The sequence below is a fragment of the Trichomycterus rosablanca genome, chromosome 2, assembly GCF_030014385.1.
Source record: "Trichomycterus rosablanca isolate fTriRos1 chromosome 2, fTriRos1.hap1, whole genome shotgun sequence".
Classification (NCBI taxonomy): Eukaryota; Metazoa; Chordata; class Actinopteri; order Siluriformes; family Trichomycteridae; genus Trichomycterus; species Trichomycterus rosablanca.
Genome location: NC_085989.1, coordinates 31,777,616 through 31,792,605, shown reverse-complemented (window position 1 = coordinate 31,792,605; position 14,990 = coordinate 31,777,616). Strand labels below are relative to the sequence as shown.

The 14,990-nt window shown below is 40.1% G+C and overlaps 1 protein-coding gene across 1 annotated transcript in view; it reads left to right on the top strand.

Annotated features, from left to right (window-relative positions):
• csmd2 (CUB and Sushi multiple domains 2) overlaps positions 1 to 14,990 on the top strand; it is a 472,613-nt gene that overhangs the window by 62,839 nt on the left and 394,784 nt on the right. The window lies entirely within an intron of this gene.

The window sequence follows — 14,990 nt, the reverse complement described above, 5'->3', positions numbered from 1 at the left end:
ATTGACTGTAACCCAGTATATGCCAAACAAATCTGGCAGAAGGAATGCTATACAGAAAGAGCCAAAATTGCTGCATAACATTATAAAAAATAATAATAATTAATTACCCAAAAACACTGCTCACTGTAATATTTACCAGAGGTGACAACCAAGTGCAAAAATACTTACGAACTGTTAACATTTGATTCATTAAATTTTTATTAAAAAATAATAATAATTGTGACATTAATGTTGGGAACTGATTCTTTTCAAGGCAACATGCATGCAGAGGAGTGAAAAACAGGCTTTAAAAAAAAAACATGATTAAAAAGCCCCTGCTGCCCATTCAATCCAGTCAAATCTGCAGCTAAACCACATTCATATTTTTTTTCTTAGATGTCCAGGAAAGTGCCATGGGATGAAAAGGGAGAAAAAAAAATTCTAAATAATAAAAGTGCAGGAGTAGCCTAAAACACTGACTGGAAGGAGATGAAGAAAGCCCGTATTCTCCTCCCCGATCTACTCTTTGGCAATGAAGTCAACATTTGAATAATTAATCTGGGGTTTTGCAGGGCCTAAAGCTCAAAATGAAGGAGGAGATGAGGAGGGCAGGGGGGAGGGGTGACATGAAAGAAAGAAAAAAAAAAAAGTAGAAATGTGGATAAAGTTTGGACTCGAGCAAAGCAAGGACAAAAATAAAGGATTGTAAGCAAAATGATGAAATAGACCAAACTTATATTAGTTGACTAGTTATACTAGCCAATTTCAGAACACAATAGCTTTACTGTCCTTGAAATAAAACATTCACTCTGCATTCATTCGTTCTCACAGTGGGTCCGGCAAACAAACCCTAAGCATGCCAACCAGTTGCAGGACAGCACACACTTACACATTCACTGAATTGTACACATACCTAAGGGGGCGGCACAGCAAGAAGGTCCTGGGTTCGATCCCCAGGTGAGGCGGTCCGAGTCCTTTCTGTGTGGAGTTTGCATGTTCTCCCTGTGTCTGCGTGGGTTTTCTCCAGGAGCTCCGGTTTCCTCCCACAGTCCAGAGACATGCAAGTGAGGTGAATTGGAGATACAAAATTGTCCATGACTGTGTTCGATATACCTTTGTGAATTGATGAATCTTGTGTAACGAGTAACTACCTGTCCTGTAATGAATGTAACCAAAGAGTCTAAAACATGATGTTAAAATCCAAACATTTCTTTTGTTGATGGGAAGGAAACCAGAGTACCCAAAGGTAACCCTTGTAGAAATGAAAAACATGTAAATCCTATACAGACAGCAACAGTGACCTAAGACCTCAGGAATCATGTTGCTGTGCAGCACTTGTTCTCTGTGCTTCATCATTATGCACCCTGCTCTGTACACTACACACCTATTTATAAATGTATATTTAAAAAATAAATGTATAAATAATACCAGGTTTGGTAGCATAGTTGCACAGTAGGTACTGTTAGTTCCTTACAGCTCTAGATTACCAGGTTCGAGCTTGAGCTCCAGTTACTGTCTATAACACTAAACCTTCACCCAGTTTTTGTTCTGTGTTGTTATTGTGCACGGTCCTGCTTATTTACTCAGTAATGCTCAGTATATGTATTCTTCTGTGTTTACACTGATTTCTGTGCTACTGTATTGTTATTATACCATGGGAGTGAGAAACAGTTCATTCAACCACGTACAATATGTAGAAGTAATATTTATTTTGACTTAAGTAATGACTTGGGTAATACACCAGAGACAGTAAATCATAGCTAACTGTAGCTTAACTAGCCACTATCTCATTCTGTTATGTTTAACCAAGCCTATTGTATTCTAGCAATACCAAAACTTTCATTGTGGAACATAAAATGCATTACTTGGTTTTATTAAAACGAACCCTGGTGTGATTGCTCTGTTGATGTAGTTTCCTTTTAAACTCTGGTATGCACCAAATTAGCTGCTCGAGATTGCTCAAGCTACGGGGTCCTGGCCCGTTTCTAAACAACCCAATATAAAACCAAAGGCATCTTAACAAATCAAACACTACATAATGTCACAAAATGCGACACAAAAGGAACCTTGAAAGTACAGAGTGCATTGAAATAAACTATTATTATCATAAATGTAAATGTGGAGGAATTTCTGATGCTTGACTTCGGGCGACATGGTGGCTCGTTGGGTAACACTGTCGCCTCACAGCAAGAAGGTCCTGGGTTAGATCCCCCAGGCAGGGCGGCCCGGGTCCTTTCTGTGTGGAGTTTGCATGTTCTCCCCGTGTCTGCGTGGGTTTCCTCCAGGAGCTCCAGTTTCTTCCCACAGTCCAAAGACATGCAGTCAAGTTCATTGGAGACACTAATTTTCCCTGTAGGTGAATGGGTGTGTGTGTGTCTGTCTGCCCTGCGATGGACTGGCGCCCAGGGTGTTACTGTATGCCTTGCGCCCACTGAAAAGCTGGGATAGGCTCCAGCAATTTATTTATTTAAAATGTATTGCCATTTTAGCTGTATACCAGTACATATTGAAACAAAACAACGTTCCTCCAGGACCAAGGTGCAACACAGAACAAAAGTGCAGGACAATACAATATACAGTACACAGTGCAGATAAACAACAGTACAATAAATACAGAAGACACAGTGTCTGTGATGTATGAAATCAAGAGCAGTGGGTGGGAATTATTAACACAAAATGCATTTGCCAGTGTTTAAAGGGACTTCAGTTTTGTAAGTATATCAAATGTCTAAGATCATGTACATTTATGTGTACACACATTGCTTACTGAGAAGAACATGCTGCAAATCACCATTTTTTTCTTTCTTTTTTTTATTTTGCTAAATTGTATTGACCAAAATTTGTTCATGTTTATTGCCTTAAGATTCTAACATATTTTACTGCACTCAGTCCAGCAGCATCAATGCTTGATCACTTGCCACATTTTACTTGGTTTTAATTGTCCCATTCATTGTTTATTCAGCTGATTTATCAATTTATCAATCATGTGACTGAACCTAATGTGCAGTCACATCACAGAACTTAGTCAATTTTTATGGTTCATCGCACATCTTTATTATATTTCCTCAGCTCAGTGTTGATTTACTGTGTTTCTGTGATGATGAGTCCAAATGTCTTGAAGTCTAGAGCATGTAATAAACTGACAATGCTCCTTCTGTGTGCTTGAAAGACATTATCCATTGATTCCTAATGGAAAATGTAATTGCATTCTGTATTTGTAATTCACTTTACCCACTTCAGCTCCCTGAATGAGGCCTGTTGAGTTCATCTAGTGAGCTTGTTTGCTAATAGTTGTTCTGTCATTTATCTGTGTGCTGCTCAGCATCATTTAAATTCTGCTTGTGGTTGTGGCTACAGCCAAGGCTGAAGGGTCTTGAAGCCTGGATTACAGTATCTGGTAAGTGTCTGTGTGCTAGGGGTATAGAACTGAAGATAATGGTTTGTGTGGGCCTCTGTTTATTTTAGTTATAATTTAGTCATAGCCATTTTTTTGTTCATTTTCTCCCAGAGTACAGTCTTGGCCACACTGGATTTTGAACAGTTGGATACTAGGTCTAGTTGGGTACATCTGACCAAAAGAATTCTAAACACCTGGGTGCAAATAAGTGATTGTGTGTCCAATGTTTCCAGGGGCCACACTGCTCCAGACCCTACATAGGGTAGGGTAGCTGCTGTTCAAACCTAGGTTTTGTACCCACAACAAACATGCAGGGGTTTTATTGGCTATTCAAACTCATTTTTTTTTTCCTCATTTATCCTTCTCCCTTGTCTTTAGTGGCAAAAGTAGCTGTTTTTAAAGATTAATGAATGCATAAACAAATGAATAAATAAAAATAAATTAGTTAATTTAAATCCACATACATTTAGCAGATGTATTTGTTCTGCCTTTAAGCATTTCCCATGCTGTGAGATATGGTCCAACTTCCCACATTGTTACTATTTTACTTTTACAGATAGAGGCAATGATGTGAGTTTAATTATTGAGGTTAATACTTGAACAAAACATTTTTAATCCATTGTAGTGACATTAACTGTAGTCACCCATACGGCACGGGACACTCAGATATTACATTTACACAATATGTGCCTGGTAAAAAAATCTATTTTCAAAACCAATAAGCCTTCATATGAACATATGTCTTTGCTACTAACTAACTAATTAACTAACTTAATAAATAAAAACACAGCTTAGCTGTTGACATTATAGCTCTTGCAGTTAGGAAGACCTAGCTCAAGCAGGACATAAATGAAATGAATTGACTCATAAAATGTTATTCACTATGCTTTAAGTATGAGTTTTTCTGCCAGGTGTGTCCACAAAGATTAGGCAGTGTGTCGTCCAACCCATATTTTGTATTACCCTAACTGAATGTGATGTTAATTAATCAGATACAACTCAATCACAGGAACAAGGTAGACAAATAGCCTGAAAACACATCAAAGCCATCATTCCTCTGACACCTTGTATAAAGTGCCAACAGAGAGTTGGCTTGGTTCCTGTGACGTATTTGATCAGCGCTGGAATCAGCTCAAACATAGCCCATCTGTGAATTGGTAATGAAAATAAAATTTTTTTGACTAATAACATTGCAAAAATGGTCAAGTATTACCTCTATAAACAACACTAATTTTTCATTCATCATTTAGCTGTATCCTAAACGCAGTGGCAGTATGTCCGGCATTGCCTGAACACATTATTCAAGGCAAGAATGCATCAATTCATCATGGAGCATCACAGCCACCTACTTAACAGATCATTTAGAGTAGCCAGCACACATGCTGGAATGTTTGTGAGTATTCTACAGAAACTTTGGCATTTCCTATCTACCATATAGGCATGGTAAGAACAGGTAGTGAACAAGAAACATAAACAGCTGGAATGTTTTGCAGGCCTGAAATGCAGGAATGAAGGTTTATTAATAAATGCAATTATGTTGAGCAGATAAAACATGAAATATCTTGCGTTCATACTGTCTTCAATCAAATAATAGTCAAAGTAAATGTAAGGAACACTGCATTTTTATTTTATTTGCATTTTCCATACTGTCCCAGCTTTTTCTGATTGAGGGTTGTAAGTCAGCTATGATGGTGAAAGCTGTGGATTGTTAGCAGCAATATAAAGGACTCCACAGCCATTTAAAACCACCATTACACTTGTGATGAGTTTGGCCACTCGTTCAGTGGCAACTCATCATGTCTGCTTTGCACGTTGGCCTAAATGTCCCCCGGCATGATGAGCACTGTATTATATCACTGCTTCCCCACGTTCTATAATTCAAGCCTGTGCCACTATTATTCTTCTCACCTTCTTATTGCATTCGCTCTCACTAGCATTCGCTATCATTCACTGTTTTAATGAATTTTCTTTATAAGATGCCCTTGCCTAAACCAACCATTGTAAAGTTTAGACATTTAAAATTATATATAAATAATTGATATAGCCACTGACCTGAAGTATTTTTGCTCCGTTAAGACATCCCTCGTTGCGCTTTAATCATTGCTCTGAAAGGTTATTTCTTGACTGTCTATTAAGGAATCATGTCCTCTCATTGGTGGATTATTACTTTGTGAGTAAGGTCGCTCCACTGTTTGCTTTTTTGCCACAGCCGTGGCTCAACAAACCGTACAGTATATAGTGTTTTAGTCTGTTCTAAACTGCCGACACGGCTCATTTCTTTGGCGAGTTCTTCCGGTTCATATTTGGTCTTCCTCTCTTCATCCTCCATCTGTTTTCTGTTTTTGTTAATTTTTTTCACCATATTGAGGAAGCCTCTCTCATCTGTTAATACTTATGCTTACGGTACCTAGCTAACTAGTGAGCTGTACCTAATCTGCACAATGCTTCATAGTGGTGAACAATATTATATGATTTGCGCCCTATTGAAGGCGGTATATGAACTATTCATACCATACAAGGATTTAAAGCCGGTATACCGAATGTACAGTCATACCACCCAGCACTAGTTAATCTTATTACATAGTTTTATACTCCCAATTATCAAGTGCCTCAACACATTAGAAACATTGCCTATAATTGACATCACTGACTAACTGTTTAGGAAAAGGTGTAGAGATGTGAGGTTTGTTGCTGAAGTGATAGCAACTTTTGCAAATAAGAAGCAAACAGGGTGACCAGTCAGGGGCAAGTCTATTTTTTTAATGAACTGACTGCCTGTTTATTAATCTTTAAGCTGCTTTTCTGGATCTGACAGCAACCACTGTGAAAAGAAATTGGGGTGAAAGAGGAGCGCATTTTCATAACCATGCTCTGGATGTTTTGAGAAGTTGCCTTCTGCTGGCAGTTTGTTTTGGCACCACAGTAACAAATCCAAACAGGCTAATAAGCTTTTAGTGAAGTAAACTGATTGGAGTTTTTCACCCAGTTCAGAAACATCCTAATAGCACATCACATCAAAAATAGGACACATTTTGATTTGTGCTTGCTGAGCATCACAAAACATTAAATATTAATAATATATGGTTTTGGTCATCTATTTGTTACTTAAATTTTGAACATTTTAAAACATGACTGCAACAATTAGCTTTTTTTTTCCATCCACAAGAGCAGTAACGAGGACGCACATTGATTTTGAGCAATAGAACTCAGTCATAGTTGGTGTTTTATGTGTCACATAATGTCAGGTCTGGTTCTTGTGCAGACCAGTCAAGTTGTTTCACCAGCTTTCATTGCCAGAAGATGTGATTTACACTGCATTAACTGACACTCAAAGGGTGATTTAGCATTGTGTGTGGATGTGAAGCAATAAAAACTTAATTCAACTCTAGACAAACTGTTCTTGTGCTCAGGTTGCTTTTGGAAGCAGATTAAAAATGGGAAGTGAGGACTGCAACCAAGAACAGGTGTGGTACCCACCAGTCCTGTGCTGAAAGCTTGTGAGCTGTTGCTGCTAGACATTTTCACTTTGCAAAAATTCTTGTCCACATTGTTTATGGCTGTTTTCTCAATTTTATACCTGTGCTAGCAATGAGGGTGGCTAATAAGCAATATAAATGACTGTCTACATACTTTCTATTTTTAATTTTGTAGTTCTTGGGATTTACACCGATCAGCCATAACATTAAAACCACCTCCTTGTTTCTACACATACTGTCCATTATATCAGCTCCACTTACCATATAGAAGCACTTTATAGTTGTAAAATTACTGACTGTAGTCCATCTGTTTGTCTGCATGCTTTGTTAGCCCCCTTTCATGCTGTTCTTCAATGGTCAGGATTCTCCCAGGACCACTACAGAGCAGGTGTTATTTAGGTGGTGGATCATTCTCAGCACTGCAGTGACGATGACATGGTGGTGGTGTGTTAGTGTGTGTTGTGCTGGTATGAGTGGATAAGACACAGCAGCGCTGCTGGAGTTTTTAAATACCGTGTCCACTCACTGTCCACTCTATTAGACACTCCTACCTAGTTGGTCCACCTTGTAGATGTAAAGTCAGAGACGATCGCTCATCTATTGCTGCTGTTTGAGTTGGTCATCTTCTAGACTTTCATCAGCGGTCACAGGACGCTGCCCACAGGGCGCTGTTGGCTGGATATATTTTTGGTTGGTGGACTATTCTCAGTCCAGCAGTGACCGTGAGGTGTTTAAAAACTCCATCAGCACTGCTGTATTTTATCCACTCATACCAGCACACCACCAGTGTCAGTGTCACTGCAGTACTGAGAATGACCCACCACCCAAATAATACCTACTCGTAGTGGTCCTGACCATTGAAGAACAGGGTGAAAGGGGGCTAACAAAGCATGCAGAGAAACAGATGGACTACAGTCAGTAATTGTAGAACTACAAGTGCTTCTATATGGTAAGTGGAGCTGATAAAATGGACAGTGAGTGTAGAAACAAGGAGGTGGTTTTAATGTTATGGCTGATCAGTGTATTTTACGCATTAGAATATTACAACATTCCAACATTTCCATAAACCATGGATTTTACTGCTTCTCTCAGCTGCTGTAGGCAGATGTCTGTGGTTTATGACTGAATTTTGGGTGGTTTGTGTATTAGCTCTTCCCTCAATATGTGCAGTAATCCAATTTCTAGCACAAAATCACTTACTGCACCCAATACTGAACATGATTTGCCAGGAAGACATCATTGCCACAGTGGTAAAGAAAAAATAACCTGGCATGGAGGCCAGCTGAACGAATGTGTGTGGGAAGTGGAGATATGTATTTATAGAGCCTGGCTGAAGGCTGGATATATGGACTGGGAGAATTTAATTGGGCGAAGCTCACCCAGGGCGTTAGTCGGTTTAGGTCGCCCCGGCCCACGACGAGGCCTTGAAGAGCTGAGAGTTACAGCCATGATTGTGTCAAACACAGCAGCTTGCACTGACAGCACCATCAATCGAACCAAGCCTGACTAAAAAGATCAGGAGGAGGATAATGGTGGGAAATGATGTCTTCAGTTGGGAGTCCATGGACAATGGAGAGAGAAGACAATGGGAAATAAAAATGATGGAAATCTCATTATCCCTATCGTTTAATGGTTTATTATATGTGCATCAGGGTTATTACAGTTAACGCTTGGTCCAAATACTCTAACAATTTACGATTGAGGGCTTTGTTTGAAAGTGGCCGTTATAAGGCAGGGTTTCTTTTACATATACAATGTATTTATTTTTAAATCTGGATTGATTTTGTAATTATTGCTTTGTGTACTGAGCAAGAACTCTTTATAAAATGGCAAATAATAGGTACTTCCTTCAAGGTTCTTCAATGTTCAAATGAATGTTTGCATTACAAATACTATAGTGAATAAAAATATACTTAGTTAAATACATTTTTCCAAATGTCCCAATTTGGATTCCAACTGAGAGTCTTAATAGGTACAAGAGATCTTTGCTTTACATTTTTCTGTCGCTTGTGCTCAGTCAAACAGCCTTTCCTACCTTGGAAGAGCATTTGTGTTATCTGGCACCATGGATTACTGCATTTTTGGTTTTGTTGGTAGACTTGTGTAATAGGCTGCTACACCTCCTATACTGTGTAGGTTTAAAAATAAGTAAACTATTTAAAAAATATACACTTATCAGCCATAACATTTAAACCACCTCCTGGTTTCTACACTCACTGTCCATTTTATCAGCTTCACTTACAATATAGAAGCACTTCTGTTTCTCTACATACCTTTTTAGCCTACTTTCACCCTGTTCTTCAATGGTCAGGACCACCACAGAGCAGGTATTATTTGGGTTCTGGATCATTCTCAGCACTGCAGTGACAATGACATGGTGGTGGTGTGTTAGTGTGTGTTGTGCTGATACGAGTGGATCAGACACAGCAGCGCTGCTGGAGTTTTTAAATACCGTGTCCACTCTATTAGACACTCCTACCTAGTTGGTCCACCTTGTAGATGTAAAGTCAGAGACGATCGCTCATCTATTGCTGCTGTTTGAGTTGGTCGTCTTCTAGACCTTCATCAGCGGTCACAGGACGCTGCCCACAGGGCGCTGTTGGCTGGATATATTTTTGGTTGGTGGACTATTCTCAGTCCAGCAGTGACAGTGAGGTATTTAAAAACTCCAGCAGCGCTGCTGTGTCTGATCCACTCATACCAGCACATCACACACTAACACACCACCACCATGTCAGTGTCACTGCAGTGCTGAGAATGATCCACCACCCAAATAATACCTACTCTGGTGGTCCTGGGAGAGTCCTGACCATTAAAGAACAGCATGAAAGGGGGCTAACAAAGCATGCAGAGAAACAGATGGACCACAGTCAGTAATTGTAGAACTACAAAGTGCTTCTATATGATAAGTGGAGCTGATAAAATGGACAGTGAGTGTAGAAACAAGGAGGTGGTTTTAATGTTATGGCTGATCGGTGTGTATATATAAAACGTACTCGTACACACATTCACACAACGTCCTTGGATGTTCTTTTCATTGCTTAATGCTTAATGTCGTATATCTGCTTACATGTCAAAAATGCGCAATTGTTCTTCCAAACCCATCCCCCTCTTCATCCGTCTAACTGTAAAACAGCTGCTTCAGCATCCCTTCTGCACATCTACAGAATGAGATTAGAGGGAGGACAACATAGACAACCTACATTCATGGTGTTTACAGGTTAAGAAACAGTAGCCCAGTTTTGGAGGAGGGTTTTGTTCATTTAAAACAATTTGTCTCAAATTACCAAGGGCTTTAAACAACAAAATGCACGGGAAAAATGAAGTGAGCTTTTAATACCAGACAATCAGCAGAATTTATGGAAACAACACAGAAGGCAAACGGAGGCTAAAAAGTTTTCAGTCGATACATGTATTTGTATGTGTGTGTGGTTTTTACGGCTCTTTTCTCTGGTTGAATTTACCATTCTGGAATACACTGTGCAGATTCATGGCACCGAGTGTGTCTGCTGGCACAAGGCCACTTTCCGAGACCCAAGCAGAAACCGCTATGCTAATGCAAGAAGTTGATTTAACCCATGCTGGACTGTAAGCACTGATAGGAAAGTCATGGCCTCTGGTGTGTTGTGACAAAATAACCTGGTGCATGGACTCCGCGACTCATTATTCACTGCCTGACACTCCATTTAATCACATTTTATTATAGAGCTGTGCTTGCCTGCAGTAAATCAGCGCTTGTGTGGATATACTGAAGGCTCGTGGAGCAGTGGGCAGGGGGTAGCGCTGACATTTATGGATAGGTTTAATCAGTTTCTGCAACAGGAAAGTTTTCCTTTTACTGTATAAAAATCTAAACTTGTTTTGATAATGGGTTATAAAGATATACAGCAATAGTACAGTAGTTACCATATATCCTGCGGTGCAATGTGGTCAAAGATTTTGAAGGTTAAATGTCTAAGACCACATTCTAATAAATAAATGAACAAATGAATGAAATAACTGGCATAGCAATTTTAGCGAAATGTTCCATATTAAAGAAATACATCATTTTTAGATTGTTTGTGTTTATCACTAATTAAATGCATGTAAGCGCATCTATGAACTTGACCATCTTAATCCCCTTGTACATAGGGTCAAATTCCTTTGCAAATTCCTATGCACATGCTTGTAGTGGGTGCATCACAGCACCCAGTCCAAAATACCTGGGTTTAATCCTTGCCTCAGGTCACTGTCTGTGAGGAAACGCCTTACAAAAACATGCAATTAGTGGAATGCCTCTAGGTGTAAATAAATGAGTATGTAAATATGTGTGGTGCCCTGCAACAGATTATCTTCCATGTACACTATACACTGATCAGCCATAACATTAAAACCACCTCCTTATTTCTACACTCACTGTCCATTTTTATCAGCTCCACTTTTTATATAAAGCACTTTGTAGTTCTACAATTACTGACTGTAGTCCATCTGTTACTCTGCATGCTTTGTTAGCCCCCTTTCATGCTGTTCTTCAATGGTCAGGACTCTCCCAGGACCACTACAGAGTAGGTATTATTTGGGTGGTGGATCATTCTCAGCACTTCAGTGACACTGACATGGTGGCGGTGTGTTAGTGTGTGTTGTGCTGGTATGAGTGGATAAGACACAGCAGTGCTGATGGTGTTTTTAAACTGCTGGACTGAGAATAGTCCACCAACCAAAAATATCCAGCCAACAGCGCCCTGTGGGCAGCGTCCTGTGACCACTGATGAATGTCTGGAAGATGACCAACTCAAACAGCAGCAGTAGATGAGTCTCTGACTTTACATCTACAAGGTGGACCAATCAGGTAGGAGTGTCTAATAGAGTGGACAGTGAGTGGACACGGTATTAAAAAACTCCAGCAGCGCTGCTGTGTCTGATCCACTCATACCAGCACAACACACACTAACACACCACCACCATGTCAGTGTCACTGCAGTGCTGAGAATGATCCACCACCTAAACAATACCTTCTCTGTAGTAGAGAACAGATGGACTACAGTCAGTAATTGTAGAACTACAAAGTGCTTCTATATGGTAAGTGGAGCTAATAAAATGGACAGTGAGTGTAGAAACAAGGAGGTGGTTTTAATGTTATGGCTGATCGGTGTATGTACAAAAGTATTGGGACAGCACTTCTAATTTTTAAAATTGTGTTTCAGCCACAATAATTGCTACAGATTTAATCAGTTAATGATATGCTTCCAATTTTGCAGCAACAGTTTACTGAATGCCCTTTGCTGTTTCAGCATTTCAGCACAAAGCAAGGTCTATAAACACTTGAAGAAAAGCTTGGTTTAAATAAACTCAATTGGCCTGCACAGAGCTCTGACCACAGCCCAACTGAACAGATTTAAAATGAACTGGAATATCAGTTGAGGCTTTCTTCAACATCAGTGTCCAGCCATACAGCTAGGCAGTAGCTTTTTGTGGTAGCAGGTTTTTGTTAGGAGGAGGTGGTACTTGTGGCATTGGGGGAGGGTTGAGACATATGGGGAATAATGAAGAAAATATGGGTTATGTCTAATAATGCATGAATATAGAATGCATAGTGCATGAAAAGATTTCTACTCCATCTGTCTCATTGCGTTTTATACCGCACATTCAAAATAGGAACCAATGGACCCAAGATGCAAAACAAATCAAACTAACAGTGATGCTATAATACCTCCCCTGTGGACCATCAGTTCCTGTTGATGCCAAACCTAAACTGCTGCCTAGGGAACTGGAACTGGAAAGCTTAGTATAGAACTGGTGGCCAATAGAAAAGCATAGTTCCAGTATCCTGGTTCTAAGAGTCAGTAAATTATAGATGTCACTGCAGAGTATAAAACTCATTGTACTGCATCGTGATCCTAGGAACCTGACATAAGCATGACAGTAGGTGTATTGGCTGCTCTAAATTACCTCTTGGTGTAAATGAGTAAATCAAATATGAGTGATGCATTACAATAGATTGTTACCCCATTCAAGTTGTATAATTACTTTATGATTAGTGTTGCCAGATCAAACTATTAAGTCGACATTCTATTAATTCAATGTCTGTTTTAAGATCACTTTATCCTGGTCAGGGTCACAGTGGGTACAATTCCCCAGGCAAAAGGCAGGAAAGACGCATTTAGGACAATTTTAGATTCTCCAATTAACCTGACTGGATGTCTTTAGACTATGGGAGGAAACCGGAGCAACTGGAGAAAATCTATGTGGATACGGGGAGAACATGCAAACTCCAAACAGAAATGACCTGGACCGCTCCACCTAGGAATAGAATCCAGGACCCTCTTGCTGTGAGGCGACAGTGCTGAGAATTATGAGAGTGCTGGACGTGTGCTGTGACAACAGAAACAGCAGTAGCAATGGTCAGCCACCACTATTTTGCCACCCTAGCAACACACTGGAGGATAATTTGGGCCAAACACATGGTTAGGCAGAACATAAAGAGACATGCTCCAGCATCAGACTCATTCATAAGCAGACTGTGTAATGTCTACTCTTTGTAGAGTTGAAACAATGGGGAGATAATTAGCTTTTCCTCACATTTAATGAGGCCATGACTGTAAATTTTACACCACACAAAAAAAAAGGTATGGACATGTTTAGTAGCATAGCATTACCATTAACATGTCTACAGAGAGTGAGTCATTTTTTTATCTGTAGATCTCTGAAAATAAATCTCATCCATTTCCAGGCTTGTATAAACTCTGCCCTTTTGAAAGGGGTTACAGAATTATGCCCACCTTCTATGCCATTAAGGTCAGCAGGGTACATGGAGGTGCAAATGACTATCTGATTAGATTAATCACTATTGTCAGTCACTGAGCCTCATCAGCTTTAATTTTCTGCTGCTAGGTGAGCCTTTGTTGGTCACCTCGCCACAGGCTTATTGCTTTGAACTGTATGGTGTTGGTGTTTACAAAGCTTACATACTCTGTGAAGCTGGTACTTTTGTTCCTACCGGCTCATGTGCCAGCATTTTTAGATCTTCTTTTCAAAGGAACGTTGATGCCTCTCAGCCTGGATGGGAGAGCTGTTTCCATTTGTTTGTGTGGAGCCCCAAGGATAGTGGTATGGGCTCCTGGATAGTGGGAAAGTGGTAGCCTAGTGGGTAGAGCTTTGGGCTATTAATTGAAAGGTTGAGAGTTCGAATCCCAGCTTTGCCATGCAGCCACTGTTGGTTCCTTAAGGCTCTTAACCCTCTTGGTTCCAGGGGCGCCGTGCAGTGGCTGACCCTGCGCTCTGACCTCAGCTTCCAAACAAGCTGGGATATGCAAAGAAATAATTCTGCTGTACTGAACACCTGTATATGTATACACCGATCAACCATAACATTAAAACCACCTCCTTGTTTCTACACTCACTGTCCATTTTATCAGCTCCACTTACCATATAGAAGCACTTTGTAGTTCTACAATTACTGACTGTAGTCCATCTGTTTCTCTGCATGCTTTGTTATCCCCCTTTAATACTGCTCTTCAAAAATCAGGACCTCCACAGGATCACCACAGAGTAGGTATTATTTAGGTGGTGGATCATTCTCAGCACCGTGTCCACTCACTGTCCACTCTATTAGACACTCCTACCTAGTTGGTCCACCTTGTAGATGTAAAGTCAGAGACGATTGCTCATCTATTGCTGCTGTTTGAGTTGGTCATCTTCTAGACCTTCATTAGTGGACACAGGACGTTGCCCACGGGGCACCGTTGGCTTGATTTTTTGGTTGGTGAACTATTCTCAGTCCAGCAGTGACAGTGAGGTGTTTGAAAACTTCATCAGTGCTGCTGTGTCTGATCCACTCATACCAGCACAACACACACTAACACACCACCACCATGTCAGTGTCACTGCAGTACTGAGAATGATCCACCACCCAAATAATACCTACTCTGTGGTGGCCCTGTGGGGGTCCTTACCATTGATGAACAGCATGAAAGGGGGCTAACAAAGTATGCAGATAAACAGATGGACTACAGTCAGTAATTGTAGAACTACAAAATGCTCCTATATGATAAGTGGAGCTGATAAAATGGACAGTGAGTGTAGAAGCAAGGAGATGGTTTTAATGTTATGGCTGATTGGTGTAAATGACACAAAGGTATTCTATTCCAAGGATGGCTTCA